The sequence below is a fragment of the Musa acuminata genome, chromosome BXJ2-5 (assembly GCF_036884655.1).
Source record: "Musa acuminata AAA Group cultivar baxijiao chromosome BXJ2-5, Cavendish_Baxijiao_AAA, whole genome shotgun sequence".
In the NCBI taxonomy this organism is placed as follows: domain Eukaryota; kingdom Viridiplantae; phylum Streptophyta; class Magnoliopsida; order Zingiberales; family Musaceae; genus Musa; species Musa acuminata.
The window spans coordinates 12,460,044-12,475,101 of NC_088342.1; positions in this window are offsets into that span (position 1 = coordinate 12,460,044).

Genomic DNA, 15,058 nt, shown 5'->3' on the forward strand with positions numbered 1-15,058 from the left:
CAGGGGTCCGACAGGGGAAGCAAGGGTGGTTGCGGCTTCTTCTTCTTCTTCTTCTTCTTCTTCTTTTTTTCTGAAGATGAAGATAACTACAGCAAGGGGGCAGCGGCGGTGGTGGCAGCTACTGGCTAGGCAGTAGCGACGGTAGTGGAGAAGGGGCAACGGTGGTCGGTGACCAAGACATAGAGGTTCCTTCTCGGTTGAGAAGGATCGGCGTTCGTGGCTGCCGGCTTCACCCTTCCTCACACAGAATGTTTTTTTTTTTTTTTGATAGCTATGGCAACACTGCAGCGAGAACACCAAGGATTGCCGCTCTGATATCAAATGATAAGACCCTAAAGTCTTATCGTAAAAGAAATGAAAAAAATGATAAGACTCTGATACTGATAAGACCCAAAAGTTTTATTATAAAAGAAATGAAAGAAATGAAAGAAAAGGGAATGATAATGATCGCTTCGAGGGGATCAGCCTCCTTGATCGCTTCGAGGGGATTGGTCTCCTTGATCACTTCGAGGGGATAGGTCTCCTTATCACTTCGAGGGGATCGACCTCCTAGGGTTTGTCCACAGAGTGGAATAACATTTCATTAATTGATTGATTGATTCCAAAAGAAAGAGTTATATCACTATTTATGGAGTTCCACCTAGAGTCCACAAGGACTTGGACTCTTAATAATAAATAAATATTAAATAAACCTCTACTTGACTCTAACTGAACTAAACTGACTCAATAAACAACTGAACTAAATAGACTCAATAAACATTATTCAAAAGCTCAGAAAAAGGGTCCTAACATTTTGTCAATATTAATTTTGTTGGTTGTCAAATAGATAGAAAAGTATATCTGGAACATGTCAACTCTTAGGTCATGCACTTATCTCTTGGTCTTCCAATAAACAAAACTTAGTTGAATTATCTACGACCGAAGCTGAGTATATAGCAGTAGGTGCATATTGTGCACAAGTTATATGGATGAAAAATACTTTAAAAGATTATGGAATTCACTTGAAAGCCATACCTATAAAATGTGATAACACTAGTGCAATATATTTAATAAAAAATCTAATTCAACACTCTATAAATAAAGATATTTACATTAGGCATCATTTTATTAGAGATCATGTTAATAACCATGATATATCTTTAGAATTTATTGATACAAAACATCAATTAGCTAATATTTTCATAAAACCTTTAAATGAGAAACAATTTGATTTTATTAGAAGAGAATTTGGCATGTTAAATCTTCCGAATGCATGAATTCCTTTATACATTTTTTGGATTTCTCGATTTTTGGTAGCTTGAGTTTTCTTTTTAAATCGAGATTATTTCCTTCATTCCTTCTTCTTGGAATTCACTAAAGAAGAGTTTTTATTCATAGACTTATAGTATACTTGATCTTTTATGCAATAATCAATTCCTATGAATCCTTCTTCCTTCATGATGAATCTTTTCTCTTTGTGAAAGTAGAAGCTTGATTCAATGAAACTTATTTTTTCATGGGTTTGATTTGGTTCCAATCCTTTCATGGATTTGGTTCTTATAACTTGATTTTTCTTGTGATAAATGAATTCCTCCCTTCTTCTTCTTCCTCTTCTTTTATGACAAAAGAAAGAAAGAAACTTGCACATCTCAAGAAGAACCTAAAAGTGCTTGTATATCTAAAGCAAAAATGCTAGCTTGCCCATTTCAAAAAGTAAAAGTAGTTATCATGCAAAGTTTTTTCTTAACTTCTCATTTCACAAATTTTCTAGCTTGCATAAATTGGCGTAAAATTTACTTGAATAGTTTAAAATAGTTGCATAAATTATTGAATAATTCTCCTTTTTGTTGATGACAAACGGGGAGAAATGATGAATGTTTAGAATCATACCAAAATGATGTTGAATATATCATCATGCATGAAGTGATAAATGGTTAATGTTTGGAATCATGCTAAAATGATGGTGAAAGTGGTATCATATCATGCATGAAGTGATAAATGGTTAAAAAATACTTTAGTATCATTATGTTAAATTTGGTATCATGCATGAAGTGATGAATGCTTTAGTATCATATAGGTTATGCCCAAAGTAATTTATTATCATACATGAAGTGATAAAATTATGTATGTTATACTTTTATGACTTGAAACTATGATGATGCACAATATATAAAATTTTCATATATTGCATTTGATCACTATGATCAAAATTGTTTCACTTAAATTCAAATGTTATGATTCCTTTTGAATTCAAATTTGCCTTATCTCAATATGGCATATAGATAGGGGGAGTTAAGATTAACTCTGTCATCAATTAGTTATCATCATCAAAAAGGGAGAGATTGTTGAATCTCGAATTTTGATGATGAAATCAATTAGTGAATTAATGATCTAATTCATGTTTTGAGATAAGTGATGGAAGACTAACTATGATCGTGAGAAAAACAAAATGATTAAAGAAGAATTGAAGTTGGGCCGGAGTCAATAATCGGGCATCGAGCCAGATGAATCAAGGATACACCGAAGGATCAAACGATGCAGTGAAAGCTTGCCAGAAGTTCACCGGGAGTTCGTTGAAAGCTCACTGAATGTTCACTAGGAGTTTGCCGAAAGCTTGCCGGAAGATCGCTGAGAGTTTGCTGGAAGTTCACCGAGAGTTTGGTTGAATACTTGACATGTCGGACAACTTAGATTATGTGTATCATAATTGTTTTAGCCTTAACTATCATAGGTAGGACTTTAATTTGAGTTAGTTTTGAGAGAAATCCTACTAGCTCAATTAGGAGCCAACTGGGCCTTTAACAGGGCTGAATTGGGCTAGTTGGATGGCCCATTCAGCCACTTGGAGCCACATCAGGCGGTGGCACTGCCCAGACTAGGCAGTGGTACCGTCAGTAGTTAATGCTGACAAGTGGTGGTACCACCTTTTCAGGTGGTGGTACCACTAGAGCTTGGTCTCCGAGGCTCTATCAAGTGGTCGTACCGCCCAAATGGTGGTACCGCCCAATGTCAGTCTGCAGGTGGTGGTATCGCCCAATAATAGCGGTGGTACCACCAGTACCCTAAAAACCCAGAATAAGACACTTTTTGGCTCTATTTCTGAATTCCTTGAGGCCTATAAATATCCCACTCTTTCCTACATAAAAGAGCAACAAAAGTGTGAACAAAAATCTTAAGATTTTAGATTGTAAAATTGCTAAATGTCCTCCTCCCTTTCTAGTTTTGTGATCATTCGAGAGAGGAGTGAAGCTTGTAAGGGTTGTCTCCTAAATCTGTGAAAATGAGAAAGTGTTGTAAGAGGGTAGTTGGTCTTCGTCCATTGAAGGAAGACCGTTAGTGGATGCTAGTGGGCTCAATAGAGGAGGAATCAAAAGTGAATGTAGGTCACGATGACCGAACCACTATAAATCCGGTGTGCTTTCTTTCTATGTCATTTCTTTCATGCTTTTCATTCTCATCACTCACTAATTTACTTGCTCACTGCCCTCAATCACTTACGAATATTTTTATATTTAAATGCTTTTTTGGATACAAGCTTTATCGAATGAATCTTTGAATCAACGTTGATTTTATCGAAAGCACTAATTCACTCCCCCCCACCCCACCCCCCCCTCCTTAGTGCCAACTTAATCCTAACAATTGGCCCCTAATTGAGTTGATATTGTTTCACCCCAATATCGACTCAATTAGACCTAAACTAACTTGTTCTAGACAAATTAGTACAAAGCAATAATCACATGTTGTCCGACATCACATTGGTTCATTTGGCGCTTCCTCCGACCCTTCGACGCATCATCCTCTCCTTCGGCATATTTCATAATTGGCATGTTGTCTTCCCACAACATTCGATCTCCCTAGTACAATGTCTGATCTTCTTGGCCCGATGCCTGAACTCATAGCACAAAGTCTTTTACCGACACATCGATCGATCCTTTGGCTTGACGTCCAATCTTCTGATATGTTCCACTTTGGCCCAACATTGATTCTTCCTGCTTTAATCAAATTGTCTCTCCATGATCGACGTTAGTCTTACATCACTCAAAATACATATTAGATCACAAAATTATCAATTGATTTCATCATCAAAATTTGAGATTCAATAATCTCCCCCTTTTTGATGATGACAATCAATTGATAAAAAAGTTTAACTGAACTCCCCATATCAATATTCTATATTGATAGAACCTCAATATGTCATATCAAAATAATCATGTGCAGCAAGTCATTACATTCATCATTGCATACATCATTCGAAATCATGAGTATTGTATACATAATACTAATTCATTATGTATATTTTTAAAATCATCATTACATACATGATTCCAAATTATCATACATAATTTCAAATCATCATTTTAGGCATAATATGCATGATTATCATAATACCTTCTCCCCCTTTTGTTATCAACAAAAAGTAGGACTGCAACTAGTAGGTTTTTAGATATGCAAGCTAGTAAGATAGCAAGTTTTGAACATGCAAGCTAGCAAGTTTTTCGTATATGAAAGTTAGTAAATTTTTACATCTTTTGATAAGTGCAAGATAGCCTATTTTTGCATCTTTTTAAAATGTGCAAGCTAGCAAACTTTGCTTCTCCTTTAAGATGAGTAAACTAGCAATTTTAACAAGTTTTACATCATGCAAGCCAGCAAATTTTATATCATTTTACAACATGCAAGCAAGCAAATTTCACATCATTTTAGAACATGCAAGCTAGCAACTTTTCTTCTCTTTGAAATATGCAAGCTAGCAAGTTTTCTCCTTGAAATGTGTAAGCTAGCAATACTTTCTCCTTGAAATGTGTAAGCTAGCAATACTTTCTCCCCCTTTGTTATTATAAAAAAGAAGGGAAGAATACAATATTGTAGTTTATTTCCCCTTACAACAATTATCAAATCATCACATGAAGAATATCAAGAAAAATTAATTTGGTGATGAGATATACAATTTATGAATACAAAGGAATTATATATAATAAAACTCAAGTCATAAAGCTTAAAAACTCAATTGACATATCATGGTTAATTTGGATAAATATCCTCTTTAGTAAATAATAAAATAATTGTAGCAAAAAAAATAATAAATGATCTCAATTCATGCATAAGAATTCTCAAGTCACCATGATCATGTTTCATAAAATAAATTCTCAAGTTAAGAAACTGAGAAATCAAGAAAAACCATGATTCATGTGGATAATTCTCCTCTTTAGTAAATGGCAAAAAGAAACATGGGAGAATAGAATGTTAGAATATCTTGATTCATGCATAAGAAATCTCATTATTCATATAGAAAATCTCGTCTTAAATAAAATGTAAGAATCATACGAGAATAAAGAGTAAGAGATCTTAATTTATAAAAAAATCTAAGTATCAAATATCAAGAAATCAAGATCATGATTAGGATAAAACACATTCAAATTCAAATCATCAAATTATCAAAATCACTTTCAAGAGATTCAAAATGACATAAATAGATTTATCAATTTCTTATTGAAAAATCGATAAGATAGAGATAGAGAAATTTTTAAAATGCATTCCCTTTTTAGTTGTTTCAATTTATGTGATTTATTTTATACAAGCATGCCTTTATCTTTTATGCCAAATCAAAACATGCATCATCGTTTAAAACTGAAAGAGTAAGATTTATCACAAAAATCATCAAGATCAAAAGTGTAACACATAATTCCAAAACATATGATTTTAAATCATCATTACTTCAAATCCTCATGCATAATATAAATCATCAAGCATGATACCAAACCTTTTCACATTTTCTTTACATCATTGCATCATTAAAATATCAAGCATGATTTCATTAAACATAAGATATTTTCAATCAAAATCATTTTATTTGTTGTAGTAATGTATTTTTCTTTTTAAGTGAATCTAACTCTTCTTACTTAGTGCTAGGAATTAATATACAATTGTCATGCTCAAATTTTAATTTTTTTTAATCACTAGAAAGAGAAGCATGATTCCCCCTTTTTTTTGCATTTTATATACTAATTTAAAAACAACTCATAAAATGCATCAAGTAATTTCATAGTAAAGTAAAGGGGTTTTGGTTAAGTCACTTACCTCGTTATGGAAAGCCAGCAAAGTGTAGTTCGCCACCTCTTCTTTGTCGGTTTGCTCATCATCTTCGGATATACTCGATTCGTCCCATGTCGCCTTAAATGTATTCTTTTTTTATTGTAGACATTTGCTTTTGAGGTGTCCCAGCCGATTGCACTCATAGCAAGTTATTATGTTTCTTTTGAGCTCATTTTTATTCTTAGTTTCTTGTTTTATGAATTTTTTAAATTTTCTCGTCAAAAGTTCTATGTCATCATTATCATCACTTTAGTTATCACTCAAATAGTATTCTTTGGTTTATAGTGCTATATCATTCCTATTCTTTGGAAGGTTGTTCTCATGTTCATCTTGTGGCATACAACTCATTTCATAAGTCATTAAAGATCTAATAAGTTCTTCAAGCAGAAAATTATTTAGGTCATTTGTTTCATGAATGACAGTTACTCTTGAATCCTAGTTTTTAGAAAGAGAATGTAAAATTTTATTCATAAGTTCAAGATTCGAAAAACTTTTACCAAGTACATTTGAACCATTGATGATATCCATAAAACGAGAATACATGTCTCCAATGGTTTCGCTTGGTTTCATATGAAACAATTCAAAATCATGCATCAAGAGATTAACTTTAGAATCTTTAACCCTACTTGCCTTCTTGTGTGACATCAAGAGTGCCAAATGTCATGTGCGGTTTCACAAGTCAAAATACGATAAACTCATTTTTATCCAAAGCATAAAATAAAGTATTCATAGCTTTCACATTTAAAGAAAATATTTTTTTCTTAAAGCCATTCCATTCATTAATAGGTTTAGAGAGGGTTTGAAAACCAAGTTCAATGATATTCAATAAATCAAAGTTCAAAGAAAGCAAGAAAACTCTCATCCGAGTTTTCCAATAAGTATAGTTTGTCCCATTGAACATATGAGGATGAGTGATAGAAATACTCCCTTGAAAGCTGAAAAAAATCATCTCTCTTAGGTGTTAATCCAATCGAGAAAAACTTAGCTCTGATACCAATTGTTAGGATCAAGTTGGCACTAAGATGGGGAGTGAATTAGTGCTTATGAAAAATTACGTGAATTTGAAAATATCGTTCGATAAAGCTCGTATCAGAAAGATGAGTTTAACTTGAAAATGTGTTCTTAAGCGTAGTGAAAGTAGTAAGGAAGTAAATCAGTTTGCAATATAAAAATGAAAAGCAGAATAGAAATGCAAACTGAGTACACCGAATTTATAGTGGTTCGATTGTCGTAACGTATGTCCACTCCCGATTCCTCTTCACTCGAGGCCACCAGTTTCCACTACTAATCTTCTTTTCAATGGGCAAAGATCAACTACCCTTACACTCTTTCTCCTTTTCACAGTTTTAAGAGATGACCTTTACACCCCTCTTTTATAAGTGTTCCCTCACACACCTCCCTTAGGACTATTACTAAACTCTTGGAGGAAGGACTCTATATTTAAAAGAGTTTACAACCTTAGAATCATAGAGTTTTTGCTCTATTTTCATGTGTATTCCAAGCAAGAATTTGTGGGGTATTTATAGACCCCAAGTGGCTTCAAAACTGAGAGCCAAAATTCAAATCACTAGGTTTTCGGGATACTAGAGATACCACCGCCTATTAGTCTAACATTGGGCGGTACCACTGCCCAGTTTGGCGATATTACCGCCTGATATACGGACACTGGATGGTACCACCGTCCAGTCTGACGGTACCACTACTTGACACAATCTTGAAGATTGTGCCTGGGCGGTACCACCGCCTAATCTGACGGTGCCACCACCTGACACAATCTTGAAGACTGTGTTTGGGTGATACCACCACACAGTCTAGGTGATACCACTACTAGACCCCGCTACAGGACACTGAATGGGCCAAACAGTAGGCCCAATTCATCCCTGATTTAGGCCCAATTGGCCATTAATTGAGTTGGCATTATTTCACCCCAATATTGATTCAATTAGACCTAAACTAACTCGATCTAGATAAATTATTACAAAGCATTAATCACATATTGTCCGACATGTCATTGGTGCTAGTCATAAGTGTCATGCCCCGTAAGCCAATTACATTAGCGATGACACGTATGACATGATACGCATTCTTTTTGCTTATTATATTTTAGCATTTTATCACTTTATATTGCTTGTTACATATATGTATATATATTGTGATGTCTATGGACCTATACAATGGGAATCGATCATGATAAGATCACGATAATGAGACTGATTCACCCTTAAACACAGACCCTAAATAATCATGGTCATAGGTTACTCGAAAGGGACATCAAGATAACCGGATAGACTGGTGTGCTGTATACTCATCCATATGATGGAGGCAACTGATCTCATAGCTGCTTGTGTGGGGACACTAAGGATACACCGTAGGTGTTCATTGGAGAATGGGTTCACTGATTGATCTGCTCATGGAATACTAAATAGTTGATGATGCCTTATTATCAGACAACGATTCTATAGTCCTAGTAGTATATTTCGTCCTTAGACTTGAGATACCAAGAATATCCTATATAAGTACTCCACTCTTTGATACCGGACTTATAGGTTTGAAAGTTTCAACTCTAGTACAACTAATTATTGAGAGTGGCAGCAAACCATACGAGGGCTATTGAGTGTCGATAGAGGATCATCCACTCTTGATATCATGAGAAGAATATTATGTGTGTTCTTGCTCAAACAAATCCTTTACTAAGGTCATTCGAATTGAGAGAGAAAGAGTTCTCCGAGAGAATCTGATTAGAGCGAGATTCGAGGAGAAACCATATGGGCCCGATAGCACCATGCTCGATATATGATCTTTGGGATATCAGATGGTTAAGGGACTATAGGCACATAATAAGTGAGAACAAATATATCCAAAGGATTGGATTCCTCTGTATCGTCTAGAGACTACGACGTAGTGGCCTAGTACGTCCGCAATCGATAAGTCAAGTGAATTATTATAGAGATAATAATTTACTGAGCCAAAATGAGTTCCGACAGGTATGAAATATAGCCAGCTCGATATTGGGCCTAGAGAGTCATACATATATGATAGGTGTTACAATGAGTAGAGGTTCGGATATGAGATATCCGTTGGAGCCCTTATCTTATTGGATATCCAATAAGCCCCTGAATTATTGGATCCCATGGATGAGATCTAATAAGAGCTAATAATATTGAATCTCGGATTTTGATGATGAAACCAATTGATATTATTTATCTAATGTGCGTTTAAGTGAAGCTGGACTAGCTTCGATCAGAAGAGGCAATCGATTAAAGCAAAAGGAGTCAAATGTTGGGCCGGAGTAAACATGTTAGAAGATTGAACGTCGAGCCGGAGGATCAATCGACGTGTCAGCAGAAGGCTTCGGTCCATGAATTTGGGCATTGGGCCAAGAATATCAGACATTGCACCAAGGAGATCAGATGTTATGACAAGACAACATGCTGATTGGGCAATACGCCGAAAGGAGAGGATGATGCGTCGAAGGATCGGACAAAGCGCCGGAAAAACCAATGGCATGCCAGGCAACATAAGATTCGCTTGTAATCGATTATGTCTAGATTTAGTTAGTTTAGAGTCTAATTGAATTGGTATAAAATGTAATTAGGCCAACTCAATTAGGAGCCAATTGGGCCCAAGTTTGGGTTGTGTTGGGCCAAGTAAAAGGCTCAAATAGTGACCCAACAAGTGGCACCGTTATGGCACAGTCTCTGAGACTGTGTCAGGTGGTGGTACCGTCGGTCTAGGTGATGGTACTGTATAGACTCAGTCTCTGAGACTATCAGGCGGTGGTACCGCTAGCCTTTGAGCGGTACCATCGCCCAAACACAGTCTTCCAAGCGATGGTACCACTAGACTAGGCGGTGGTACCGCCTAGCACAAGCGGTTGTATCGCCAGGACCTGAGAAACCCGGGATGAGACATTTTTAGACTCCAAGTTTGAATCCACTTAAGGCCTATAAATAACCCTTTCATCCCTAGTTAATAAATACAAGCACGGAGAATGTAAAAGTGAGAAAATGCTGTAGTAATTACTTAAGAGATCCCCTCCTCTAATTCTAAGTTTAGAATTCTGTTTAGAGAGGAGTGAGTACTTGTAAAAGGTTCTCCTAAACCTATGAAAAGGAGAAGAGGGATGTAAAAATATAGTTGGTCTTCGCCCATTAAAGAAAGACTGTTAATGGATACCGGTGGCCTAGACGGAAGAAGAATCGGTAGAGTGGATGTAGGTCACGACGACCGAACCACTATAAATTGGTTTGTATTTCGTTTTGAGCAATTTACCTTTCCTGCAAACTGCTTTATCTTCTTATTGCTTTCACTATGCTCCCATACTCTTTCAAGTTAATATCTTTACGAAATGGTTTTCGTCGAAATCAAATTTTTATCGTACGAAGTTTATAAAATCATTCACACCCCCCCTAGTGCTTACTCATTCCTATCAGTTAGTATCAGAGCCACGTTATTTCTCATTTGGTTTAACACCCAAGAGAAATGACTCTTTTCAGCTTTTAAGAGGGCTTTTCTATCGTTCATCCTCCCATGTTCAATGGGACGGACTATACTTATTGGAAAACTCGAATGAGAGTTTTCTTTTTTTAATGGATTTGAATTTATGGAATATTATCGAAAGCGATTTTCAAAAGTCTTCTACTCCAATGAACAAATAGAATGATTTAGAGAAGAAAACTTTTTCTTTGAATGCTAGAGCTATGAACACTCTATATTGTACTTTGAGCGAAAGTGAGTTTAATCATGTTTCTATTTGTGAAATGGCTTTCGATATTTGGCATGTTGAATCTCGTATTTTGATGATGAAACCACTTGATATGTGTTTATGATTTAATCTGTGTTTTGAGTGACGCAGGATGCTTCGATCAAGATGAGACAATTAAAGCAGGAGGAATTGACGTTGCGCCGGAGGAGATCACGTCAGGATATTGGACGGCAGAATGCTTTGGACGTCGGGCATCGGGCCAAGGAGAGCGGAATTGTGCCAAGGATATCGGGGTTGCGGAGGTTAACCGCCAATTGGGCAACAAGCTGCAAGAGAGGACGATGCGCTGAAGAATCGGACGAAGCGCCAACCAATGACGTGTCGGGCAACAGAATGTCAATTCGCGTTGTAATAATTGTCTAGATCGGAGTAGAGTTTTGGTTTGTGTGTGCAGGATTAACTACGATAACGATGAAGACATAAAGCGAAACAAAGTGCTGGAGTCAAGCGCGAAGGATTTGTTGTGAGTTCGAGAGTTCGACGGAAGTCCGAAGGTTCGTCGGGAATGCTGCCGGAACTAGCCAAGAATGAGTAGGGAGCTTGCCGAAGGGTTTTTCGGAAGCTCGCCGGAAGGTTCGTTGGAAGTTCGCGGAGCTCACCGAGAAAGATCGGAGCTTGCCGAAGAAGCTCGTTGGAACTCGCCAAGATCAAATCATGAAGTCAAGGAGCTTGCCGGGAGTCCGCAGAATGGTTTTCGAGAGTTTATCGGAAGACCGCCGGAAGTTCGCCGGAAGCTTGCCGGAAGAAGTCTTGACTTGTGGACTTTGTAATAGCTTAGGAAATGTCTTTAAATTCGTAGTTAGCACGTTAATTAAGGTTAGGATTAGGTATTAATCCTATAATCCAAGTAGGGGCCAACTGGGCCCAAAATTAGACATGATTTGGGCTGGACTTAAAGCCCAACCAGTGAACCGAAGTGTCTGGCGGTGGCACCGCCCAGCACCCGAGAGCCAGGCGGTGGCACCGCCAGCATCGGGAACCAAGGAGAATTCAAATTTAGGAGCCCAAATTTGAATCCTCTTAAGGCCTATAAATACCCATCAAATCTCAGCTGAGACAACAACTTTTTGAGAAGCAATTGATTGAGAGAAAGGTCTTAGAAAAGTCTTAGCAAGTCTTGTTTTCAATTTGCTAGTGTTCACCTCCTTCTTTCTTGCTGAAAATCTGTAAGAGAGTGAACCGCTTGTAAAAAGTTGTAAGAGGGGTATTTGCCCTTCCCTTTCAAGAGATTTGCTAGTGGAAGGTGGGAGCCTCATCGAAGAGGGCCTCGCAAGTGGATGTAGGTCATTTGACCGAACCACTTTAAATTCGGCGTGATCTCTGGTTTGCATTTCATTATTGCTATTTACATTACTGCAAACCTTCTTACATGCTTTATTTCCTCATTACCATTGTTGCACAACTTTACAAATACTCTTTCAAGTTAAGCACTTCCGAGTTCGATTTTTATCGTACGAAAGATTTGTCAAAACCGACGTTTTAATCCGCTGCACTAATTCACCCCTCCCTCTTAGTGCCGCTCCGATCCTAACATAGCATACACTTAAAATCACACACGAAGGCACTAGTAAAGTTAAAGATGTTAGGATCGGAGCGGCACTAAGAGGGGGGGTGAATTAGTGCAGCGGTAAAGTATGATAAACTTTTGACGATTTAAACACTTTCGAAAACTTCGTACGATAAAAGCAATATTTCATTTGAAACCATTTCGATTGCATTTTAACTTGAAGGGATACGTAAGGAGACAAAGAAGTAGAGCATCAAAGTGAAGATGGTTTACAGTAATATAAATGACAATAAGATAAACGCAAACCGATTTATAGTGGTTCGGTCATGCGACCTACATCCACTTGCGAAGCCTTCTTCGATGAGGCTCCCAACTTCCACTTGCAAATCACTTTAAAGGGGAAGGACAAATACCCCTCTTACAACCTTTTACAAGTGGTTCACTCTTTTACAAATTTTAAAAGAGAAAGAAGGAGGTGAACACTCAAGCAATTGAAAATAAAAACTTACTAAAGACTTTGCTAAAACTTTTATCTCAATCTCTTGCTTCTCAAAGGTTGTATTCTCTGTTGTGAAATGAGGGGTATTTATAGGCCCCAAGAGGATTCAAATTTGGGCTCCAAATTTTGAATTCTCTTGGGTTTCCAAGGCCGGCGGTGCCACCGCCGGACCTCTCGGGTGCTGGGCGGTGCCACCACTCAGTCCAACGGTGCCACCGCTCAGTTCTCGGGTTCTGGGTGGTGCCACCGCCTAATCTGGCGGTGCCACCGCCTACACTATTTCAGCTCACTGGTTGGGCTCCAAACTTGGCCCAAACCAGTCCGAACTCGGGCCCAATTGGTCCCTACTTGGGTTATAGGATTAACACCTAATCCTAACCCTAATTAATGTGCTAACTATGAATTTAAAGACATTTCCTAAGCTATTACAAAGTCCGTAAGTCAAGACTTCTTCCGGCGAGCTTCCGACGAACTTCCGATGGTCTTCCGTTAAACTCTCGGAAACCATTCTGCGGACTCCCGGCAAGCTCCTAGACTTCACGATTTAATCTTTGCGAGTTCCAACGAGCTTCTTCGGCAAGCTCCGATCTTTCTCGGCGAGCTCCGCCAACTTCCAACGAACCTTCCAGCGAGCTTCCGAAAAACCCTTCGGCAAGCTCCCTACTCATTCTCGGCTAGTTCCGGCAGCATTCCCGATGAACCTTCGGACTTCTGTCGAACTCTCGAACTCACAACGAATCCTTCGCGCTTGACTCCAACACTTTGTTTTGCTTTATGCCTTCATCATTATCGTAGTTAATCCTGCACACACAAGCTAAAACTCTACTCCGATCTAGACAATTATTACAACGCGAATTGATATTCTGTTGCCCAACACGTCATTGGTTGGCGCTTCGTCCGATTCTTCAGCACATCGCCCTCTCTTGCGGCTTGTTGCCCAATCGGCGATTGACCTCCACAACCCCGATATCCTTGGTGCAATTCCGCTCTCCTTGGCCCGATGCCCGACGTCCGAAGCCTTCTGTCGTCCAATATCCTGATGTGATCTCCTCCGGCGCAATGTCAATTCCTCCTGCGTCAACTGTCTAATCCTGATCGAGTAGACCTGCATCACTCAAAATGCTTTTAAACATCTAAACACAATCAATTAGTTTCATCATCAAAATCCGAGATTCAACAATCTCCCCCTTTTTTATGATGACAACTGATTGATGACTAACGGAGTTAACCTTAACTCCCCGGAGTTTAACTAAACTCTCCCTATCAATATGCCATTGATAGAACACTTGGATTATCCCAAATCCAAGTAAAATTCAACACATGTTATGAAAAACATTTAAACCATCATGCAAATATATATAAAATATTTCATTCAATGCATGAAGTCATCAATATACTTCTCCCCCTATGTCATCAATAAAAAGGAGAAGTAGCTCTATCAATAAGTCATATTGATAGAAGACTTGGATTATCCCAAATCCAAGTAACATTCAACACATGTTATGAAAAACATTTAAACCATCATGTAAATATATAAAATATTCAATTCAATGCATGAAGTCATTAATATACTTCTCCCCCTATGTCATCAACAAAAAGGAGAAGTAGCTCTAGCTATTTTAAAAGATATGCAAGTTTTTGCAACATAAAGCTAGATTTTTATCACAACATATAAGCATAAAAGCATAGCAAGATTCTTAAGTTCAATCATGGCAATTCAACACTTGCTTCTTGTGCAAGATTGCACTTTGCTTTTCTTTGCATGTTCTCACTAGCAAAAGTTTTCTCCCCTTTGTTTTTGTCGAAAAGAAGGGAAGAGTACAAGCTAACCAACATTTGCCTTGAGCTAGCAATCTTTCTCCCCCTATGTCATTGCCGAAAAGAAGGAGAGGAACCAATGATTTAGACTTTTACATAAATTATGAATTTGCATCAATCAATATTTCAATCATCACATGATATATACAAGACAAAAATGCAAAGAAATCATGTCATGAAAGACATCAATTGTTAAACAGGATATGATAATAGTCTCAAAAATTTTAATTTGCGAAACATGTGATACATTGTGATACAAAAAAATTTAATGCGATGCTTTTAAGGATTTCAACCTATTTTTGATACAAAGCATGGCAAGAGCAATTATATTGCAAGTTCTCTAAGTTTTGCATTTTTTGCTTCTTTCGAGATAGCAATTCTTTGCTTCTCTACAAGC